Below are 24093 nucleotides of genomic sequence, written 5' to 3'. Positions count from 1 at the left end.
TTATCTCTCGGAGCCTAGAAAGGGTTCTTTGTTTCAAAGTCCTTGCTGCGTTGAAGTCCACAGCCAAGTCCTAAATTCAATTGCTTTCAAAGTCCTGCAACTGATGAGTTCTAAAGTCTGTCAATTTCCCAACTCCTTCCTCAGGTGATCTCTTCAAAAACTCTTCACTCAGTTCTGCAGTTCCAGACAGATAGCGTTCAACAATTCCTGTAATCTCCTACCACAACCCACACAGTATTCTGTAACCAGCGCCTTTTTAGAGAGGGAGAATGCTTTGTCTGGTTCACTCTAGAAAAAGAGGCTTCTCTAGACACTATTATTCTGACCCAAAGGCACACATTATTGGTCTATGCCTAAGCATTTACTTGAAGGAGAATTGCACCTCCATTCTTTTTTTGACTTCACCTCTTTAACATTAAGCAACATGGTGACAGAATTGGATGAATTTGTTCCGTGTTCAGACCCAGAGACCTCCCCCCTAAATAAAGTCACACTTGACTCAAATTTTAGTTTTGGTTTTTGGCAGAATTTAGGGCACAACTTTATTGATCACAGTAGGTGAGTGGTTGCATAGGCTCTGGTTCAACTAGCTCCCTACACCCTTGCAGGCAGCGCTGACCCGGGGCACCAGCATAGGTTAGCCAGGGGTGAACACCTGGGTAGGTGAAAAGCCAGGAACAGACTATGTTCACCTCCCTGGTGCCCCCCTGGACTCAGGCATGAGCACAACTCCCTCTCGGGGGTTGACCAAACCAGTTGAGCCCCTGGATTCCTTTAACAGAATACCCTTCACATAGGGATGGCAAGACCGTTCTTCCATCCCTATCACCTGAACCAGTGCCTATCCACAACCTTACAAGTTGTGACGATTTGCTATGCAGCAGGCAAAACCCAAATGGCAACAGCCAATCAGCCAAGTGGGGAAATTCCTGCCATGCCCCTGTCCCAACAACAGACGACACACAACGACATAGCAAGGTCAATCACAAAATGCCCTAAAAGTAGGGAGAGGTAGGGTGGGTATTCCGAATGCATGAGTCGAAAGAGAAGCTCTGGGTCACGTGCATGGGTATATATAGGTCCCTCAAACTGTTTAGACTGCGCCCCATTGGTCCGGTTTGAACCCAGCATTGAGGGACCTACCAATCAAGTGTTGTGGCCAACCAATCATACCCACCCACAACACAGGTGGTCAGTCTCCAGGTCTCACCGCAACACATTCCCTCTTTTAGGGAGGACACGATAAACTGGAGAAGGATTTTTTAAATCCCAAATCATGTCTGGTTTCAGCCATTTGTTTACAACCTTTTCCTACTATCTCTTCCTTGTGAGATCATTGATTCTGCTCTCCATTTTAACTTTTATAGAAATATGTAACATCTCTAAGTCAGTGGGGGGCAACTCAGGTGGATGTCTGTGTGGTATAACAATGCAGGCATTCAGGCCTTGAAACCCTTGCATTTGATATGAGCAATTAACTTGCCTTGGCCACAAGGAAGGCAATTACAATGTTTGTGTGTTAGAGAGAGTAGAGGGGACTGCATTTCATGTCATTCACAAATCCAGCAACACATTTCTTCTTATTTTCCCAATTCCTTTGTGCTCAGTGTTCACCCTGGCTTCCGTAATCATCGCTGACAGAGCCAATGCAATTGCAGGCAGAAATTAAAATTGGCATTTTTTGAGGTCATTTGTATGTCAACACTGAACAAGAATTACTTTATGCTTTCCCAATTAGTGTTTTTAGAGTGTGGGATTTCCCCACCCACCCACACCAAGTTTATGACATTCTGAAAAATCTTTTTTATTTTGCTGCTACTGATGTCTTTCTTTTGTACTTCAGTTTTGCTGCTCCTCTCTTAATGGCTGCAGCCATGGATCTTGTCTTTACATGCTTGGGTGAGAGATAAAACTATGCCTTCTTAAAGTTGTTTTTAGTTTCAGAGAGCCACTGAAGGAAGCTCTCATCATAAGTGGTGAAAATAACACCCTTCCTGTTCCTATTTACAGACATCCACTCCTCCAAAGCAAACCGAGGTAGCATTAAATTTGCTCTGCTGTGCCCTCATGTTTTAACTGTTTCAAAGGTTGCTGTTTTTGATTTAACTGTTTTGTTAAAACATGAAAGTGAAATATCTTTTCTTCCTTAGCATAAATTTACTAATTTGCGTCAACTTTCACTGTTTGCTGCTCACTGTGTTCGTTTCAGATCAGGGGTGGGAAACTTGTAGGCCTGCAGACATGGCTAAACTACAACCCCCATCACCCTGGATCATCGGCCATGCCTGATGTGGCTAATGGGTCCTGGGAAACTAACAATAGAACCCCTGTTTTCGATGCTACATTTTCTGTTTTTGTCTCCTGTTGCAACTTATCATCTCTGTAAATGTTGCTTTGCTGTCATGACTACACAGCTATGGGCAGCCTGAGCAAATTCAATCTGGCCTCGTTGTTGGCCCCCAAAAGCAAGTCCTACTGTGGGAGTGAAATATACTCAGAGTCGCAAAGTGATTTCATGCTCTTTATTCAGCTCATAGTGGTGAGGAGGAATGAATGAAAGTCCCCCTCAAAGTATCTGCTTTATATACATTATTTACACAATGGGCTGCACATGATTGGCTAATTCCGGAATTCTACTGTAAGCCAATCAGGTTGTGGATTCACTTCTATCTGGAGCATGATTGGGTAGTTCCTGCCAACCAATCATACTGCTGAATTGTTCTAGGACCAATCAGACTGCTGCATTCTGAATCCTATTGTTCTAGGACCAATCAGACTGCTGCAGTTTGGATCCTATTCAACTCAGTACATAACAGGGAGGTAGGATATTGGTTGTAGGGTTGCCTCCAAAGGGAACAGCCCCTTTGGTTCTTCCATTGCCATAGGGATGGGGTGCCAGTTTCTTGAATTCTGACAGCTATGATGAATGAGGTCTGAACCCTAGAATGAGAGATTAGAGTGAGACCAACAGATTTGCGAGACTCTCTCTGTTGTAAGAAGTTTGAGGGGGGCACTGTTTGTTTGGGCTTAGGGTGAGAGCCATGAGGTCAGTGCTGAATTTAAGGTGGCATGTGTGATTCTCCTTCAGGGCACTGTGCTGAATGAAGGGGTGTAAAAATGTGACACAATACACTTCAGAGCATGCACAGAATTCAAGGCAAGAGGGGAGAGGGCGCCAAATTTTGTCCTTACTCAGGGCGCCATATTACCAAATCTGCCCTGGCGTGAAGTTGAGAGATGTTGAATTGGGAGGTGTGTCAGAATAAGGGGTGTGTAGTACTCTCAATCATAGGCGCCGACCCCATGGGGCCTGAGGGGGCCCGAGCCCCCTCAAAAATTTTATTGGGGGGGCTCGGCCCCCCCAATAATTAAAAAAATTATCGCGCGCCTTGGCTCCCGCGGCCGGCGAGGGGAGCCCGGGCCGCGCGCGGCTGCTGCTGCCGCCTCTCCTGGGGGCGCCGCCTCCCCGGGCGGGAACGCTGCGGTTGCGCGAGGGAGGAGGGCGGCCCCCGGGGGCTGGGAGAGCCGGGCTGCCGTGGCCGAGAGGGCTGCTCTGCCGGGCGCCGCTGACATAATTTAAGCAAATTATCGCGCGCCTTGGCTCCCGCGGCCGGCGAGGGGAGCCCGGGCCGCGCGCGGCTGCTGCTGCTGCCGCCGCCGTTTGTGGTCATGGCGGAGCTGCCGCCTAGGGAGGAGGGGAGAGGGGGCTGGCGGGGGGGGGCAGGCGGTGAAGGGGGCTTGGCTGCGCTCTCTCTCTCTCTCGCTCTCTCTCGGGCTCTCTCATAGGCGCCGACTCCATGGGGCTAGGCGCAGCACGCTCTCCCCTATTCGCTCACGAGGAGGCGGCGCCACTTTATTTGCATATTCATGAGCTTATTTATTATTCATGAGCTTTCCCGGGCCCCCCCAATATTTTTTATAAGTCCGCGTCCCTGCTCTCAATGCCCAACTATGGTATTGATGTCAGTAGGTAGCACTTGATTAGTGCTTTGTGAGATATTGTTAGCACTTTTCTCAGTAGCCCGCACCTTGATATGAATAATACATCTTCCAGTTTGTATTTTCTACTCTAGCAAAGCACTGTATGGTTTTTAATCCCGCATTTTGCACTTCATTGAAGCACTTTGCTGTATGGCACTTTGAAAGCAATTTACATTTCCCTTGTTAGGGCTACTTACCAATACCGCTTCTGTAATGAATCAATGAATTCCTTTTGTAATGAATTTATTTAGGTATTCGCCCCATAATGTATTCTGCAAAGTTATTGTCTTGCGATTATGGCTAGGCAGAGTTGTTATTTATTGCTGTTTTTATTGCATTGTGTTTCTACATACTGTAAACTGTCCTGAGAACTTCTGATAAAGGGCAAGTAAGAATTAGTAATATTAATAATAATCCCCTGCTGGCAGGGCAGAGTGGGTGAAGTGGTATTGCTTACCTGGCTCCCCATCATTTCAAATCATGGTCCGTTACCCCAAACAAATAATAGTGGGAGTCTGGTAAGGCTTGGGCATGAAGACAAACCAGCACTACGCTAAACAATTCATGGCTTAGTGTTACATATGGACCAAGCCAAAGTTTTTTGTTACACTGAAGAAACTGGGGCAGATTCCCCCCTCTCCCAGGGAATTCCATGAATAGCTAGAGTCCAATTACTATTGTGATTGAAATTGCCAAGTGTTATAAACATCTTTAGTTTTATCACAGAAATGGATGCTTTCCGAATGGCATAGCAGCATCTGAAGAAGAAGCAAGATCTACAAGCCTCAGAAAGCCAAAACAACATTTTCCCATATCTAAATATCTAGTATGTGGCATGGGATTGTAAGCATCTCATCCTGCTGAAAATTCATAGAGCAATTTAAGCATCTATATTGGAAACTGACCAACATGTTAGCGCCAAAACTCTCAAGATTTTTGCTATAGGAATTTTAATGACTCTGAGGTTTCAACTAAGCATCTCATTCAGAGGACACACAATTTTAAAGAAAATTCCTATTGGAGCATTTATCCCTTCAACAGGTTCAACTTATGAGCATCATTAAAAAAAATAAATCAATGGAGTTACATTTTAGAGTTTCTGTTCAACCACTGACCAAACCTTGAGTCTATTTGCTTTTAAGGCACAAATTAATTACAGCCTGAAGTAGTAAACTACAGTGCCAGTTTGACTTCTGGGATAAAAATAGAGAGAGTTTCAAATTGTCATGAGAGGAAACAGATTGGCACTGGCCAATTCATTTATTCATCATTAGAACCAAATGCATTCTGTAGCTATCTTCATTGTGAAGAACAAATCCCTTATTAATTATAGGCCTATCTCTGCAGAACACTAGAAAGATTGGTAAAGTAAAATAGAATAATGAATGGCAGACACCACGAACAACACAGGGTCTGTCTTTGGGGAGTGAATTCATCACCCATCAGGAAATGCGTAAAACCACACTTGAACTTTCCAAGGCACTGAAAAGCAGGACCGAGAGGGAAAGGTACATGCACCATAATTAGAAGCAAGAAAGGAATCAAAACCGGCAATTATTGTTACTATCTATGGCACTTCTAGGTTATCTGATTGTTGCTAAGCACCCGCCCTATCTACTCTAGTCATCCTGGGCAGGCACAATAGGCAACAAATTAATAGGCCCTCCAAAGTAAACAGATTTTTGGCCTAAAGCCACAAGACGAAAACGAATCCAGAAATCTGTAGTCCATAATTTCAATTTCAGATTAAGGATGATTCTAAAGTTTGCAAGACTCATATATTAAATTTAAATGTGGAGGTTTGCAACACCCAAGTCAGCTATGATAATTTGACCAACCAGTTGAATGTTTGGGGTGGGGGGGGGGGGGACATACTTTCAGATTCCATTCAAACATTTAATAAGGAGCATCTCTCTGGTGGGGTGGAGCCAGAGCAGTAGATTCCCAGCAGCGGAATTTCTGCTGCTTACCAAGAGGGGTGAGGCAGTAGCAAGGTCAGGACTTCATGGGTGTGCCAGCAGGAAAGTAGAACTAGTTCTGTTGCTGCCTCTTCATCACCTTGACCTCGCTGCCATTTCAGCCGTCTCCCTCATAGTAAATGGCAGCAAACAGTTGAGCCACTCCTGCATTTATTTCCACACTTCTGTTTTGCTCAGTCATGTTTGCAACGATGTAACTTAACTGTTTATTGCAATTGAAATTTTTCTTTCTAAAAAAAACCTGCCCTCCAAAAGAACACATAGTAATAATGCCATGTATGTACATAACCGGTACACACATGTCAGCCAAAGTGAAAACCCAGATCAGTAAGAGGTTTCTGGGCAAAATGCAGGAATGCATGGAGAGCATGACAGCTGAGGAAAGGAAGAAAGGAAGAACCAGGCAGTCGATGAGAGAGCTCAGTAGGCACCCAGCAAGGGGCCCAGCAGAGATTGCTATGAAGAACCCCAAAGTTTCAGGTGGGGTTTATGAGCAGCAGTTTGTCAGAACAGAAGGCCATTAATATGCGCAATCTGCAGTGATATCGCTGCTTGAAATGCAACTGCACAGTAAATAAAACCACTTGTGTGAAGTGACTATCCACATGGTGCAAGTTAGTTCAGCCATGTGATCAGAAACCATAGGGAAGCACTGATATGCAGGCTGTAGTTCAAAATGCTGCCTTGAAATGCACATTCTCCTGAGAAATGCCATCGGTTTTACCAAAACTCCTGCCTTGCCATACTTTGCTTAAAGAAGAACTTCCATAATTACTTCAGGGCTCTCATCCTTTTTTTGTTTTGTTTTACAACATATGCCAAATCACCAGCGAGAATTTCAGCTGGTCTTCCTGGGACTTAATGTTCCCCCACATCGTTTGGCCCCCACCTCACTGAAGGACAAAACCACATACTGCTTTGTTGTTGTTTAGTCGTTTAGTCGTGTCTGACTCTTTGTGGCCCCATTGACCAGAGCATGCCAGGCACTCCTGTCTTCCACTGCCTCCCGCAGTTTGGTCAAACTCATGCTGGTAGCTTCGACAACACTGTCCAACCATCTCATCCTTTGTCGTCCCCTTCTCCTTGTGCCCTCCATCTTTCCCAACATCAGGGTCTTTTCCAGGAAGTCTTCTCTTCTCATGAAGTGGTCAAAGTATTGGAGCCTCAGCTTCAGGATCTGTCCTTCCAGTGAGCACTCAGGCCTGATTTCCCAAAGAATGGATAGGTTTGATCTTCTTGCAGTCCATGGGACTCTCAAGAGTCTCCTCCAGCACCATAATTCAAAAGCATCAATTCTTCAGCGATCAGCCTTCTTTATGGTCCACCTCTCACTTCCATATTGCTTTAGGCTCTGCTCTTTCAATGTTTGCACGTTCTTCAATGAATGCAATCCTCTACAGATGCAAATCATTACTAAATGGCACAACAAAACCCACAGTTTGATTGAGCTTGCCTTATCCATCCAAACAAACAGGCTGGTTTTTTACACAACCATCTGACTCAACCATCTGCTGGAGCCAAAATAATTTAACTGGTAGACATCTAGCCATGAATGAGAGCCAGAGAGTGCATTAATGCTTTGTATGGGTTGTGCTGTCAGTGAAAATACGATGCACTGCGCTGTTATAACTGTAGCCTATTGTTTCATTCACTATCTTGTGTTGCCAGGCTACAGACAATGTCCAAAGACATAGGGGCAGAACCACTACCCTTGAGACAGTACACAGACTGCAAAGAGAGGCTGTATTTACTCCTCTAAAAGGGCTTTTGGTTTGTTTATGCAGCAAAATACAATCTCTACTAATTGTTGCCCTTTCCTGTTATGACATTTAACGTCCATTCCTAAAGTCTGAAAATGCCACCTGTTCAGGGGATTTCTAGTTCTTCAAGGTAAAATATATTCAATAGAATTTCAGTCCTTGAAAAAACAAACACTCCCTGCTGTGATATCAGCAGACTATGAAGAGGCTGGAATATGAGTATATTAGCATTTCAAAGACTGATTACAGCTGGATAAATCTTTATCAGAGGTGGGGGGGGGGACTTTGATGGGAGGGATTATTATTAGACAAGTCAAGGATCTGTTGAAATTTGGACTCGGTGTTAGCAATTACTTCTGTGCTTCTGTCCCAAGCCAGTATCACTTTGGCTCAACAGGAACTCTGATTGGCTGCAACGTTGGAGAACCTAATTTCTGCAATGCAACTTTGCAACTTTGGTTCCAACACATTGCAGATGCAACACTATGTGGTACACAATGCAGATTTCAACTTGGAATGCAGATGTCTTGTGAGTCAAACCAGGGTAGTGAAAGAAACAGTTGCCTCAAACACTCATAAACATCACATTTCCAATGAAAGTAGCTCAGGAAAAGTTCCTGCGATTATCACCAGGGCCAAAGCCTTCATCCTTTTCCTCTTGAGCTAGTTAAAGGACTGCAAAATCCTCTGTTTTTCAGGACCAGGAAGTTTTCTGTGTTGTCTCTTTGCGCAGAGAATCTTATTTATTTTAAAGTTATTTATACCACGTAACCAACAGAAGAGTACATCTTAGGCTACCTTCATAAGCCCCTCCCCACTCTCCCATGATTGGTTTTATTTTCTTTAATTTTGCCTACTTTTTCTTGAATAGATTTTGAATAGATTTTGGTAACAGGACTAGAAAATTCATCATGAAACTAGAATATCCATGGTGAATTTAGGATAATAAACCCAAAGTGAAGCACTTTATGACCCACTTTTGTATTTTATAAAATTGAAGGTGTCTATCTTTGATGCGTGAAAGTTGGACTTAGCATTTTTATGTAGAAATTCTTGGATATGGTTATATTTAAATGGTAAATATAGGCCAAATTTCTCTCAATACTACTAATTTAAATTAATTCATAGCCATTAAACTACTTTCTGAGAGTTTCTTGTTTTGTTTTTTTACAATCAAGTGGTGTATAATTTTTTATTAAATAAATAAATAAATAAATATAAAATGGTTGGTAACATAAAAAGAGTGTCATTGGACCTTTTCCTAGGTAGGAACTGCCAAATACAGGACTATATCAGTTTCCAGGTAAAGGTGATTTATAGAATTAAAATGTTCATGTACTATTAATAATCCTAGTCTGCCTTGAGTATTAGGCCATTTTATAGTAATTAACTGATGTAAAAGGTCTTTTTCCCCATCAATTAAACTAATTGCTTTTCATACTAAGTGTAGATTGGATATTGATCTTTTTTAATTCTGCTCAATTACATAAGCAAATTACATCTAATTGCATGCTTACCACATCATTACTCATTTATCAGCAACATCAGAAAGACTATAGATCATGCTCCTCCAAGGTTTCCTTTGTGATGTTTTGAAGAGTTTGTTGTTGTTAACAGCAGTGATGGAACATGCATACCCCTAGCTATCAAAATGTTGTACTTATGCAACTTGAACGGCAGGGGGAAAAACAAGAAAAATTGTAACTGAGAAAACCAAACTATCATCAAAAAGAGATACCCTATATAATGTGATGTGACTAATAAACAACCACTGCTGTAAAGAACAAATCACAAATCACATATGCTATGTATCACATCTATTAATTCCACAAAATGGCACCAGCTATCAAGACATACAATAAGATGCTCAAAATGCTGAGCACATATGCATTCTATCTAAAACAACGTCTTTGCTAAACTAATGCATAGCTGGTGGTATTTAAGCAGAAGGTGGGTGGTAATCTGTCAGGGATGCTGTAGATGCAACCTGTATTGCAGATCACACATTATGGAAGCAGGTGGACCCGATGGCCCTTAAGGTCTTTCCATCCCTTTAATTCTATGACACTGAAGGGAACTAAATACATCTGTTTTATTTACTTTTATTTATTAAATTTGTACACAGCGCTTCACCTGAAGAGTGCAGGGCAGTTTACAACATGAAGAAAACGAGAACACAAAATACATAACAAGAAAACAGAAACAAACCAATAACCCCCTCCCAACTATATGGTATTCCATGAAGAGCTATGCTGCCTGCTGTCTCAAAAATGCTGGCAAGTATAGTCTATAAATCCACCATTGTTAAAGAGCATAACCTGCATCCGTTTGAAAAGCTGTCCTTGGCCCATGTAGAGCAGGACTCTCGAGTCCACAGGGATGCAAGTCTATACTCTGATTTTGACTGTGCATTCTTAATCACGAAGCCACGCTGTGTGGCATTCAAGGCTCTGCTGCAGGATGCCAGAGTCAATACTTAATGAGTGGATAAGCCATGTCTTCTCCACTGGATCACAAATAATTGTAGTCTTACGGAACAGCCATCCTAGTCTCACCATACTAGTTAGTCAAGAACAGGAAATAATGAGAAAGTGGGACATTTACACAGCAACCAAGTAAAATCAAGAAACAAATGCAGTATTGAATCTGACTTGAAAACAAACTACATGATGTGCTACACTGGGGTCCTACCTGCCTCCCAGCAGTGTACACGGGTCTCCCAGCTAATTCCTCCATTCAAAGAGTGCTTGGTTCCTGAACAACTTAGCTTCTGAGAGGAGAAGAACAAGAGTTCAGTGGCACAGGTATACACAGGAGGTCTCTGGCATCTCCAGTCAAAAATGATCAGATGAGGTGAAACATCTCTGCTGGAGACCCTGGGTTGTTGCTAAGCTATGTAGGCACAGCTATGGCTACAATCCTAACTCCACGTACTGGGGAGTAAGCCTCACTTAATTCAATGGGATTTCTCAATGGATGTGGTCAAGTTTTACCAGTTCTACAGCTTCCTAGTTTCCTCTGGATCTTCATCAGGCACCTTGTTGACATTGATTGGAATAAAAATGAGGACACCTAGTGAGCCTCTAGGTCTTCATGACAGATAGCACAATGGTAGCTTATCTGAAACGGATAGAGATGTCTGCTCTTAACCGTGCAGAAGCTTCTTTCCCTCCATGGGTTTGGATCCAAAGGTGTCTTGTTGTGTGAATGGAAAGGCGGTTTCATCACTCCAAGGCTGCATCCCAGATTCTTCCAGTTTCCCAGTCCTGCTGCAGCCCTTATGCCCCATGCCATGCCACTCCTTGGGGTTATTTATTTATTTCTTAGTTCAATTTATAGCCCACCTTTCCTGGAACTGTGATCACAGGGTGGCTTACAATAAAATTTAAAACTATTGAGAAGCAACCACAACAAATAATCCAGCAGGCTAAAAAAGCATCGGCACACAGAGCATACAGTCCTCCACGAAAGATGTCACAGTTGATGCCCAGGCATCTCTGACAGGGAGGGTGTTCCACACTTCAGGTGCGCGATGGAGAACCTTTGGGCTGAAGTGATGGTAGAAGGAGACACAGAAGTCCTCTTTCGAGGGCTGAGTCTCACCTGCTTTTCTCTAGATCCAACACAGTGCCTTTAGCAGACATCCAGTGTCCTAAATGGAAAAAAGGAACATAAGAAGAGCCTGCTGCATCAGGCCAATGGCTCATCCAGTCTGGCATTCAATTCTCATAGTGGTCAAACAGTTTCCTGTGGGAAACCAGCAATAAGTATTCTAGCAGAGGAACACTCTCCCCTCCTGTGGTTTCCAGCAAATTTCAAAGCATTGTTGCCTCCAATTGGAGGCAGAGCATAGCCAGCACAGCTTGTAGTCATCAATAGCCCTCTCCTCTATGGATAGGTCTAATCCTCTTTCAAAGTAATCCAAATTGTTGGCCATGACTGCCTCCTGTGGGAGCGAGTTCTATAGTTTAACTATGCACTGTGTGAAGATCAGTTGCATATTAGTTCAAGAAAACAGGCTGGCAACCACCACAATATAAGTTACTTATATACTGGGTGTTGACAATGTATGATTATGTTTAAATCTAAATTTAGTAAATTATACTCTAGGAGCAGGGGTCTTTTTAATCATTTCCTTTTAAGTTCATAAGATAAATAGAGCAAGCTAATTGGCACAGTTACGAAGGAAGCACTTTTTCATACTTCTTTGTAAAGGTGGTAAGAAAATAATAATGTGACAAGTGCAATGGGGTTAAGAATTTCACGTGGAAAACGCACAGAGAGACGCCGCACAAAAACTTTGACATCGTGTTGAGGTGACAAAACTAAAAGTGCAAGGCTTGTAGCAGCTAGCATTTGTTTCTTTTTCTTTCTCTCTTTTTTCTCTCAAAAATGAAAGAACACGAAGGGTTTTTTAAAAGTAAAATAAACTCAGACCTTAAAGTTCAAAAATACCTGTGTTTGCCAGATACATGGTAGCAATATAATTACATTCAACCCTCATTATATCACAGGAAAGTCTGCTCTTTTCCTGCGAAACCAGACACACAGAGATACGCATGTTTTTCAATGCCTGCTTCGTAGGCCTTGTTGTCACATTTAACTATAGGCAGCAGAGCCCAGGTATTCAGCATCTAATGAGGAGAAGAGAATGAGCTGCATATGTATTTATAGCAAGGCCTTTTCTAGATGCAGCCTTCAGAACAAAATATCTCATATGCTTTTTAAGCTTAAAGGAGAGAAGGTGTTGCTGTCTTGAATAAGGATACAATCCTTTGTCAACTTAACCTGGGAATAAAGCTGACTGAATATACTGGAGCTTGATTCTGATCAAATATGCTTAGGATGGCACTGTACGTGATACAAAATATTTAAGATAATTTTACTTTTCCATTTTTTTAGGCCCAAATTTTCAGTTTTGTTTTTGTTTTTTTCTGTCTAATACAATTACTAAAGTTGCTCGGGCGAACCTGCGACTGATGGCATTCACGATAGCGCAGCGGTCAGAAGCTGCCTAAAGTGGTTCTGAAATAATCAATGTTTGCATGTCATCTCTTTGCAAGTTATCCAGCACCTGCCCAACATTAGTTGTGTTTCTTTAAAAGATGCAGAAAGGTATACTCATGGGTATAGCTGTACTCTTTAAAGAATAACTGACAGGTGATTTTGCTGTTCCACCCTATGCATTTCTAATTAGGATGTTCGTTCTTGTTTAGATTGTCCCCTCTTCTTCTGTTTTAGTTTTGACACTTTTTTAAAAGTAAAAGTGAACATTAGCTGCAAAGGATGGTGGGATGGAGCAACGACACTTTCTTGCCCTCTCAGCAGGTGGCTTGCTACTGCTTACTGGAAGAGTGGGAGGGACAAGGTAGCAGGAAGGTCAGCATTCTGCACATGCACTAGTGGAGGCAACACATTGCTTCTGCCAGTGCAGTAGCACAGTGCTGACCTCCCTGACATTTGCTCCTCCCACTCTGCATAAACAGCTGTGACTACTCTGCCTGGCGGTCAGGCAGCTTCGTCCCACGATCTGCTACTGAATGTGAGGGAAGCATTCTACTTCCATTATCGTTCCAGGTGCATGTTCTCCCAGAAGGCAGTTTGGCCATCAAGTCTAGCAGCGGAAGTTGGATTTGTTCCCCAGTCATTATCTGACCCCCTGCAACAGTGACGCTACCTTGTGGAAGGTAAGTAGGGCTGGGGTTGGTTCAGTGTCTAGATGGGAGATTGAAATCAATTGAAATCCACTTCTTCACTTAGACAAGAAAGTGTGGTGTAGCAGTTAGACTGCAGGGGTCAGCAAACTTTTTCAGCAGGGGGCCAGTCCACTGTCCCTCAGACCTTGTGGGGGACTGGACTATATTTTGAAGAAGAAGAAAAAGAATGAATTCCTATATCCCACAAATTTATTTAAAATGCATTTTAAATAAAAGCACACATTCTACTCATGTAAAAACACCAGGCAGGCCCCACAAATAACCCAGAGATGCATTTTAAATAAAAGGACACATTCTACTCATGTAAAAACACGCTGATTCCCGGACCGTCTGCGGGCTGGATTTAGAAGGCGATTGGGCCCCCGGGCCTTAGTTTGTCTAGCCATGACGTAGAGCAGGCATGTCCAAAGTCTGTTTCAGGAGCCTAATCCGGCCCACCCGTCGATTTAATCTGGCTCCCGTGCCAGTGTATGTCCTGGGGTAAAATCCTAAAAAAAGCTCCGCAACTTTGGTCAGCCCTCATACATGTTCACTTCATCAAATCTGGCCCTCTTTGAAATAAGTTTGGCTAGGACCTGGGAGGCAAGGCTTAGCCATGAAGCTCACTGAGTGATCTTGGGCCAGTCACTTACTCTCAGGTTAATTTACTTTGCAGGTTTGTTGTAAGGATAACTATGTGCTCCACCTTGAGTTCTTTGGAGGAATATTGAGATATAAATGCATTCATTCAATCAATCAATCAATCAATCAATCAATCAATAAACAAACTTTGGGGATTTTTCATGCATACAACCATTAAAAAGACTGCGCATGACCCCAGATTATTTTCATGTAACTGCTTATAAAGATACTTGCAGTGCTGTGGACAATTTTTTTTTAATGTGCCCAGCTGTTGCACATAAATGGCTCTCAACTTGGTTTATCTATTACAAGCATGATGCTTTAGGCTTCTGATTCTACAGCTCTTGTTATCCATTAGTTTGATTATATTTTACAGTTTCATCCAGGAGCGTTTAGTTACATTCAGATTAGGTAAAAAGCAAAATTAAAAATTCTAATCCTCCCAATTAAGTAAAAAAATATATATCTCAGAGCCACACTGCTAGCACATACCCAATGTTATAAATGATCTGTTTTGGCTGGTGATTGCAAATGGGAAAATCTAAGTAGGGATTTCCTAGGTACTAATACCTTTCCTCTACACATTTCTATGAAATATCTCTTTTTGCCTGGTGAAGATGATCAGCTTTTAACACAGTTTATGGACAGTGAATTTAATTAAGATACCAGCAGGAACACGTCATATTAATGATGAATCTAACTTGGAGACTCAAAATGGGTCAAGACATGATTAATACTAAATACAGACACAGAAAATAACCAGGTTTAGTTTCCAACACGGATATTGCTGTGCAGACAATTATTCTCAACCTCTCTGATCACCCATGCTTTCCTTTCTATCAGTAGAATGATGTTATGGTTTCCATTTGAATTTCTTTGTGTAGAACTAACAGCGTGGGCTGCTCTGAGGCCACAGCTGGACTTGACAAAGGCGCTTTGACAGCAGGGACATGTACTGGATTCATGAACCAAAGCGAGTGCCTTGGAAGAATTTTAAGATTGTTAGAAGTGAAATGGGAGCTGCATGAAATGGCATGAATTGAAGTGGGAACTCCTGAAACACTTCGTGGCACCCTGGCATTCAAGATGTAAAGGAGAAAGGAAAAGAAATTCTGCAGAAATGTTTCTACTAAAACCAAAACTCAGTACCCCTAACCTTTCCTTATAAGAAATAGCGCCAGTGATGGAAGTGCAAACACCAGAAATACAAGTGGCTGGGGAAACCCAGCCAGATGGGTGGAGTATAAATAAATAAATTATTATTATTATTATTATACGTGAGCAAAGAAAGCTTTACTGTGAAAGACCACCATTTTAGCTCTCCCCAAAATCAACTCTAAAGGTGCCTAGCACAAAGCCCATGGACCTGCTTGTCTGTAGTTTGTCAGATTTCATATTCAACAGGTTCTCTCTCGCATCTGAATTTTTCAGACCAACACTCTTGGTCAGCCCCCTGTGCCCTCCTTCCAAAGGAAACCAAACCTGGGCGAGCGCTAAACCCCTGGAACATCTCACTGTTGGAGCACCAGGGTGAGCATAGGAAGCTCGATGTCCACATTCTCTCTCAGATCTGTTTAGAGAAATTCAGGAACAGAGACTGAATTCACAGCAGAACACACATGAGTAGGAATGCTGATCAGCGTTGCACTTCTCTCCGTGACATGCCCATTTTGATATGTCTTTCCCATCCACAAGTAGTTAAAATGTACGTGCCAGCCCTTTGCTATAAAATCAATTGTGCTTTTTTGTGTAAGGGAGGAAGAACTTTGTACGCACAGAAGTTTTCCAGAAAAGCAAGTTTATCAAAGACATCCCACAGGCTATATGAGAAGTTGAGGAAGCAAAAGCAAAAAACTCCCTGGAAAAGGGGTATATTTTGTACATCCTTAGTATGGAAGCTGTAGACGTATGGGTTATCTGTTTCAGAACCATAGCCTGGTGTTCCATTTCAGCATTATTTCAAAAGGGCTGCAAAATCCTTTGTGTTTAGGCCTTCTTGTTCTCTTCTAAGAGAAGGGAAGCATCTTGTATGCAGGAGCTTTCCCCAAACTGTTCCTTCTTATTCAAAAGAGAGAAAATCCCCTGTACATGAAGGACTGGTGCATTTGTGTGAACTCAAAATTCAAAGGACAGTCTCCTAGCCATGGTTGGCATATGCTGCTGTGATGCTGCTATTAAAATATTCAGCCACCCTTTAAGTTTCAGCTCGCCTGTCTAATGCATCAAACAGATGTGGCCCAAAACCAGAAAAATGTGAAATGACATGGTAAAGTGTCATTTATTAGAACTTTGCCTACTGGAGCAGAGGCGGAGCAGGGGCGGGGCTGCCCATGGCAAGCGTCCCGGGGGGGGGGGCGGCATGACGATGTCATCCCCTCCCGCCCCAGGGATGATACCCGGGGTGGGCCGCACCCACCGCACACCCCTTCCTCCGCCAGTGTACTGGAGACAAGAATGAAATTTGGAAACCTCTCTGGGTTTTTCTTTCAGACAGTGCAAGTTCTGAGAACTCTCAAGATTACTGCATTTCTAGTCCATAAGACCTAATAGTCACTTCTGTTGGCTTCAGTGGGAGTTCCCCTCGTGCAAATTGCAGGCAGGCAGGCAGGCATGTGTGTGTGTGTGTGTGTGTGTGTGTGTGTGTGTGTGTAGAACTGGTTACATTAAAGTTCCAATCTGTGGGTTGTATCCAGCACTATCTCTCTGCTGCCACAACAGGCACCCACTTGTACAACAGAACTTCCCTCTCCTCTCCCTTGCAGCCCACCTTGTGCACCCTCAAAATCTGTTCCGGGGGGGGGGGTCAGAGGAAAGCCTAGAGCAGCTTTTAGGGTCACACAAGAAGAGGTGAGGAAGGGGGTCTCCCACTGTACAAGTGCAACTGTGCATGTAGCACTGAATGCAATCTATACTTGCACACACACACATTGCATATACTAGCATTTATGTGAAGAAAGAGAGCACCAACATACAAAGGCCCAGCTGCAGAGCTCACATAATGTGCAGTCTGGCTCTGTGCATATGTTAACATAGGCAGGAGCAGCTATGTGGACTCCTGACACATAATCCAAGCAGTATGGAAGGAAACTGCTCTACCTGCTTCATGCTGGGAATGAAATATGGCCATTATTCGAACCTGTCTAAAACAGAAGTTGACCTGAATGTGGGCTACAGCTTTTTTAACCACTCCGACTGAAAACTGCAAAGAGCTAACTCTGGAATCTAGTATGGGTAACCCTCTCAGCTGATGGTTGTGGTAGGTGGGCAAAGTGAGAAACCCAGAATTTCTGGGATTTAGGCTGAGTTTTTGTTTTAGGTCATGGCCTTGTTCTTTATTACAACAGCTTGGGACAAAATGGCAGAAGATTCAGAATGGAAATTGGAGGTGATGGATGGGAACAGAAGGACACTTTTGTAGGGCAAGGGCCACATTGCATCCTGACTTGCATTCTAGGGGCCACATGCCAAAAGTGCTCAGGAAAAAGGCCAAATATGGTGAGGGACATTTTACACACACAACCACACATCCCATTCTCTCTCATCTGCCCACACTCCTCATTCTTATCCATCCACATCCATCCTTCCATCTAAACACACACATACACACATTCACATTCACATACAGACATTTAAATCTCCCTTTTCTTTTCTTTTCTTTTCTTTTCTTTCCTTTCCCTTCCTCTTTCCACTACTTGGTCCCCTTCTTTATCCCTTCTCTTTTATATCTCCTCTTCCCCCCTACACAACCTAAAGAGAAAATAGAACATACCGGTAATCAGAAACTGATTATGTAAAATCAACCTGAACAAAAATATTAGGCTAAATAATTCTAAAAGGAGCAAAAAGTGCTTTTCCAGTGCTTTTGCTCTGAAAATATTATACATAGATTATTGATCATTTCTCAGGCATTGCCTCTCTTACATCTGTATCCCTCCAGAGTTGTTTTAATTTTGCCTTTTGATGTGACTTGGGATGAGGACGGGTGGGAATGATTTATGTCTTTTTAAAGTGAGCAGCCACAAAATAGAGATATATAGTTAATTAAAAGTAAAGAAACGAATGAATGATACAAAGATTAGAAATAAGAATGAGTGTGCAGGGATTTAGTCAAGACAGTGGCACATTAAAATCACTTCAAACATTTGTATTTTTCTTTGAGCAACAGCCTACAAAAAGCAGCCTGCCACTTTGTGTCCAAATCTCACACATTTCATTTAATTTAAAACAGCCCCCTATGATAAGAAGAAAATCCTGAGGGTATGATCCACATTTTATACATTTCATTTGAATGGCAGTTGAGATAGGACATGAAACATTTATTTCTGGGACAGGGCTTCTTGAGATGAATTGTTGAATACATTGTTTCAAGCTAGTACAGAAGGAATGAAACACCTGGGTCATCATTATTGGATACAACTTGGGGGTGAGGGAGAGAGTAGGCTAAACAAAGGGCTTCTCCATTGACCCTAGAAAAAGAGGAGTTAAATTTGCCTTCTCTGATACGCTCCTTGCTCATTTCCTTGGTCACTTCAAGCTTCTTCCCTGCAAAGCCTAGCAATAAGTCCTAGTTTGGACCTTCAAGAATTGACTCAGCCATTAATTCCTCTCAACATCACTAATAATTGAAACTAGAGCTTCTAATCTAGAACGTTTGGACTTCTTATGTACTGTATTACAAAGAGACATCCAGATAACCACCTGGGATTTTACAAACAAGAAGCCCACATAAAAATAAATAAATGAACAACTCTGCAGCCTACTGGCTACTCAGAACTCCTGAAGTGAAAAGTAAAACTACAGCTTAACTCAGGCCCTCCTGGTACCACAAGCCAGGAGGGCCAATGAAACAGTGCCACCTTTCCCTGATGTTTCAGGCATGTCCTCAGAACCCGCTTATTCCTGAAGTTTCTCCTTACTCTTTCTCCTTACTGCCCACACAAACCTCACTCCAAAAGGAGATGTGCAATTGCATTCAGACACTGACTTGCATCGAAAACTTGCCACCCACTCCTTATCTAATTTTAGGCTGCAAGTTCTTGGCTGAAGTAACTGTCTCTTTCACCGCTCCGTGAAGTGCAGAGAGATGGCACTGTGTAAATAATTGATAAGTTAAAAAACTTCTTATCCATCAGCCTAGATAAGAAAAATCTGTGAGATCAGCAACATGGCAGCTGTGCCAGTTATTCACAAAATATAACCCTTTGCTGTTTTAGGATACATTTTGAGTTTTATACCAGGGGTGGGGAATCTCAGGCCCATGGACCAGATATAACCCTTCAGCTTCTTCCCAAGCCACATCCTGTCCACACACACACAAACCCATACCCTTTCCCGTTCTTTTGCTCAGCTGGAACACATCCTTTAACTGTACCAAAGCCTCATAGTTTGTCTGGGTGTTGAGGTGTACGCGTAGAACCCTCTGACTTTTGCATAACTGAACTCTAGCTTGCTGAGCAACGATAAGAGTCAAACCTATTGCACCACCCGCCATTGGCATGTGATCCTCAACCTCAAGATGGCTGCCTACTTCCATTCTATATGGCATCCATCATTCAAACATTCTGTGGGTTTCAGCATGGCCGGCATCCCATGCTATGAAAATGCTACGATCCATGAGGACTGTGAGGGAGTCCAAGGGAAAGAACAGAATTGGGTTTTTGCATATCACAGAGACAAAAACCCTATTTACACATTTCCTCTCCTTACATGTGCAAACGCATAAAACAAACGTGTTTGTGTGTGTGTGTGTGTGTGTGTGTGTGAGAGAGAGAGAGAGAGAGAGAGAGAGAGAGAGAGGGTGGGTGCTTCCAATCCTCACGTCCTCACGTCCTCCACCATTTTCATATTTATCTAGTTTAGAGCCCAACACAAGGTCTGATTGTTTAGGATTCTAAAGCGTGCCAAGAGAATACTGATTAGTATTCATTCACTGGACTGATTTCCAAGTTAGGACATGGGCACTTTCTGCTTCTGTTTTCATCAGAAGTCTCTGGCATAGCTAGTTCTTTTCTTGCTCACACCCACTGGGCCACAGCAAGCAGCAGGTCACAATGGTGCAGAGCAGGAGCAGATGCAAGTCTTTTCTCAGTGGACATCTTGATAAAGTGTGGACCCTCAGCAGGTTCCTAACTGTGCTGACCCTTGATGTCATCTCTGTTCAGGACTGTGGGCATGTGGGTTGGCCAAGGAGGTTGAATTCTCTTTTTTGTGCTGTTTTGCGTTTCAAAGAAAACCTCCATTTAATGTTTGATGAATTACTGTATTTTAATATTTTGTTGAAAGCTGCCCATAGTGGCTGGGGAAGCCCAACCAGATGGGCGGGGTATAAATAATAAAGTATCATCATCATCATCATCATCATCATCATCATTATTTAAAAGCAGCTCCAGAGAGGTGTTTTAGTCAAGACCATTGCAAGGAGGGAAAGTTCCACTTCTCCTGCCTACCTTCCATTCTATTCAGGTTCTTCACTGCTAACGAAAAGAACGTCATACTCTGAAAGCTCTAATAAGTTTATCCCAGAACTGGGGTGTGCATGCTTGACTTGGGTTGCGGTCCTATTCACTCTTACCCGCGAGTAGCTCCATTTATGGTGAAACTTACTTTTGAGTAAACAAGCATGTTGGATACAGACACATAAAATGCACCCATCAAGGAAAAGAGAGAATAAGGACAACAGGGGAAAGGAAGCAAAAGTCATGCAGACCTCACTAATAATTTACACCTTCATAACCAATAAAAGTTTGGTAACCTTCCACCTGAGAGATTTAAAGATTTAAGACAGAGAAATGCCATCCCAGAAGAGAGAAGAAAAATATTGATTTTCAGCTTGCCCTTAACTCAAAGCTCTTTCTAGTGGCAGCAGCAGAAGTCTCTTTTCAAAGAAAACAAAAAGTGTCTAAGGTTGCAATCTTATGGATAGACACACTTACCTGGGATCCCACTGATCAGAGCGAGACTTATTTCTGAATAGACATGTATAGGATTTTGCAGTAAGAACGTTCAAAAACACTCAGATTTGTACCTATTAAAGAAGTAGGAGTTATAGGGTAGAACTGCCCTTTGCGATGAGCCACATGTGAAGGAAAAGTAGAATAGAAATCATCTACACTACCAAACTCATGGAGGAGAGGGCTATTGATGGCCACTAGTCATGATGACTATGCTCTACCTCCATAGTTGGAAGGAACAATACTTGCTGAAGACCACAGGAGAGGAGGGTGCTCTTGTCCTCAAATCCTGTTTGCAGGTTTCCCACAGGCATCTGTGTGGCCACTGTGAGAACAGGATGCTGGTTTAGATGGACCACTGGCCTGGTCCAGAAGGTTCTCCCTTTGTTATTATGTCCTTCAATAAAAGTCAATTCGTTTTTTCCAAGGACAGTTCCAAAAGATTTTCTATGTCTTAATGTTTACACAAAGTGGGAATCAAATTATTCCTTCAGAAGGCTATGGGGAAGTTTAGCTGGAAAATGTCATAGAGAATATGTTCTCTCCCCTCCCTTCGCATTCAGTTCTGAACATAGTAAAACAGTGTGTTGTTGTTTTTTAAAAAGCATCATATTTTGGAATCCATCACTAGATAGTACCAATCTTAAGTCAGACCAGAATTACAGCAGGAGGGGTGACCAACTTGAAGATGAAATAGGTGAATGACTAGTGTCATGTCAGATAGCAGTATTAAATTTGCTCTCATGTGAGTCACTAAATCAAATGTATCTTACTATGACTAGAGAGGTTGATGTGTTGGGTCAGAAATAAATGATAGGCTTTCAGGTGAAGGGGATCAGAGGTGATTTCAAGGTGGACTTTACAGTTTACCCAGAACTGAAATCCTAATGTATTTCCAAGTCAGGTTGACAGGCGTGATAAAATATCCATGCAATGGCCATAACTTCTTTCAGGTTGGCTGATATCAAACAGTAATGTTCAAATGTAAGGTGTCGTTGCAACTGAAAAGAGGCCATAAAAACTTCAGAGAAAGTTTAAAGGAATAATTAGAATTAAACAATGGCATGAATGCTAAGATCAGCAGCTTGCCACTGACATCAATAAAAGCTAAAACACCTTCACACCAACAAGCCTTCTCTCAGCCGGAGCCCTTTAATCCCATAAGCCCAAACAATTCTGGTGATAAATACAACCTTTCCACCATCATGGCCTGATCCTATGACATCTATTGCTCAAATACAAAGAGAGGAAGATGCTTTCACAAGGTAAATATCAAGGAGGCAGTTTCCTGGCAACGGAAAAGATTCAATAACTTTCTCCTTTTAATCATGTGAAAGTTTTGAAGCAACTTGGGGCAAATCCTAAGTAGGGATTCTTTGATTCTGCCTCCTTAACAAGCGAAATTAGTCATAGAGAGCCAACATATTTTGTTTTGAGAGAGAGAAAATTCTCACCCTGCCTCCCCCGCTTCCCCAAAAAAGCTACTTTGCAAAATTTTCATCAAATATTCTCCGTTTCCCCTTGCAACAGCAGAACAAGATGGAAGGAAGGAGCTGTGTTATTGTAACAGCTAATGGGGAGTCATATCCCCCAAAAAACTGTTGGAGAAATTTGGTGAAATTGTCATTGCAATTTCTTGGCTCGAAATAGATTGGACATTTTGGGGAAGCCATATGTGGACAGCTCTAATTAGAAATATTTGTTACAAATGTTGGAGGAAATTAGGACACCAATCATAACAGTAACCTATTGGTAGATTTGGTCAGTAATGGTATTCATTATGGTGACGTTTTATTTATTCATTTAAAACATTCTTTCTTTCTGCCAAATACACACACACACACACACACACACACACACATGCACAACTGAAGTGCCTGAGACTGAAAACCATGTACATTTATTTGTGAGCTGCACTGAGAATGGCCGGACTTTCCCCCAAGTAGATATGCATGTTGTCATTCCTCCCTACACTTCTGTGATCTTCTGTGTTTATGTTAGATAAATTTGCAGAACCATTTTTGAAGGGGAGAAAGTTACTACCAGGTGACATTTCCCCAACATACTCCCTGTGGAAGCCTTCTATTAAATACACCATCTTCTGGTGAAACTTCTGTTTAACCATATACCAGAAAACAAACATTTCAAACACCTGGTTTAATATGAATCTCACAAGAGAGTCAAGAAACCTTCTCTATGGGAAACGTTCGAGAAATGTCACCACCTTGTCTCTCATCATCAGTGCTTGAGTTATTGGGCTGTCCATTAAAAAGTGTATGCCTTGTCTTAGGAGCATGTTTGGGTCCTCATTCTTCTTCCATCTCTGCTTGTGATGGTAGCAGCACTGGATGCTACTACCAAGCTGGGGTAGAAGAAATGGACCAGGGCTCTGCCTTTGTATACAGTAGCTTGATATATCTTTGTAGGTTCATAATTTTTGTGAATATGTTATTGTGTTGGTTTTGGTACATGGATTTGTAATAAATGCTTGCTGGATCCCTGAAGGCCTCAACACTCTTCGCCAGTTACCGCTATATCCAGAATGGGGAACCTCAGGCCACAGGGCCAAATGTGGCCCTTTAGGTGTCTTTGTCTGGCCCTCAGAACCTTATCCAGGCTGAAAACTCTCATTAGCCCTGATTTGAATCCTGCTTGAGTATTTTTGACCTGGCTGGAGCATGTCCTTGAACTCTGAGAATGCCTGCCTGGATGGAGGAGAGAGAGGGGTGTATCTGTGTAAAAAAAACCTATCCTCCAGTTGGAGTATGGATGGTGACTAACAGATTGAGGTTGAATCCTGACAAGACAGAAGTACTGTTTTGGGGGGACAAGGGATGGGCAGGTGCGGAGGACACCCTAGTCCTGAATGGGATAACTGTGCCCCTGAAGGACCAGGTGCATTGGCTCCCAGTACGTTTCCGCGCACAATTCAAACTGTTGGTGCTGACCTTTAAAGCCCTAAACAGCCTCGGCCCAGTATACCTGAAGTGGAGTCTCCACCCCCATCGTTCACTGAGGTCCAGCGCTGAGGGCCTTCTGGCGGTTCCCTCACTGTGAGAAGTAAAGCTACAGGGAACCAGCAGAC

Source organism: Podarcis muralis, chromosome 2 (genome assembly GCF_964188315.1).
Source record: "Podarcis muralis chromosome 2, rPodMur119.hap1.1, whole genome shotgun sequence".
In the NCBI taxonomy this organism is placed as follows: Eukaryota; Metazoa; Chordata; class Lepidosauria; order Squamata; family Lacertidae; genus Podarcis; species Podarcis muralis.
The sequence above is the reverse complement of the archived record's forward strand: the minus strand, read 5'-3'. Positions refer to the sequence as shown.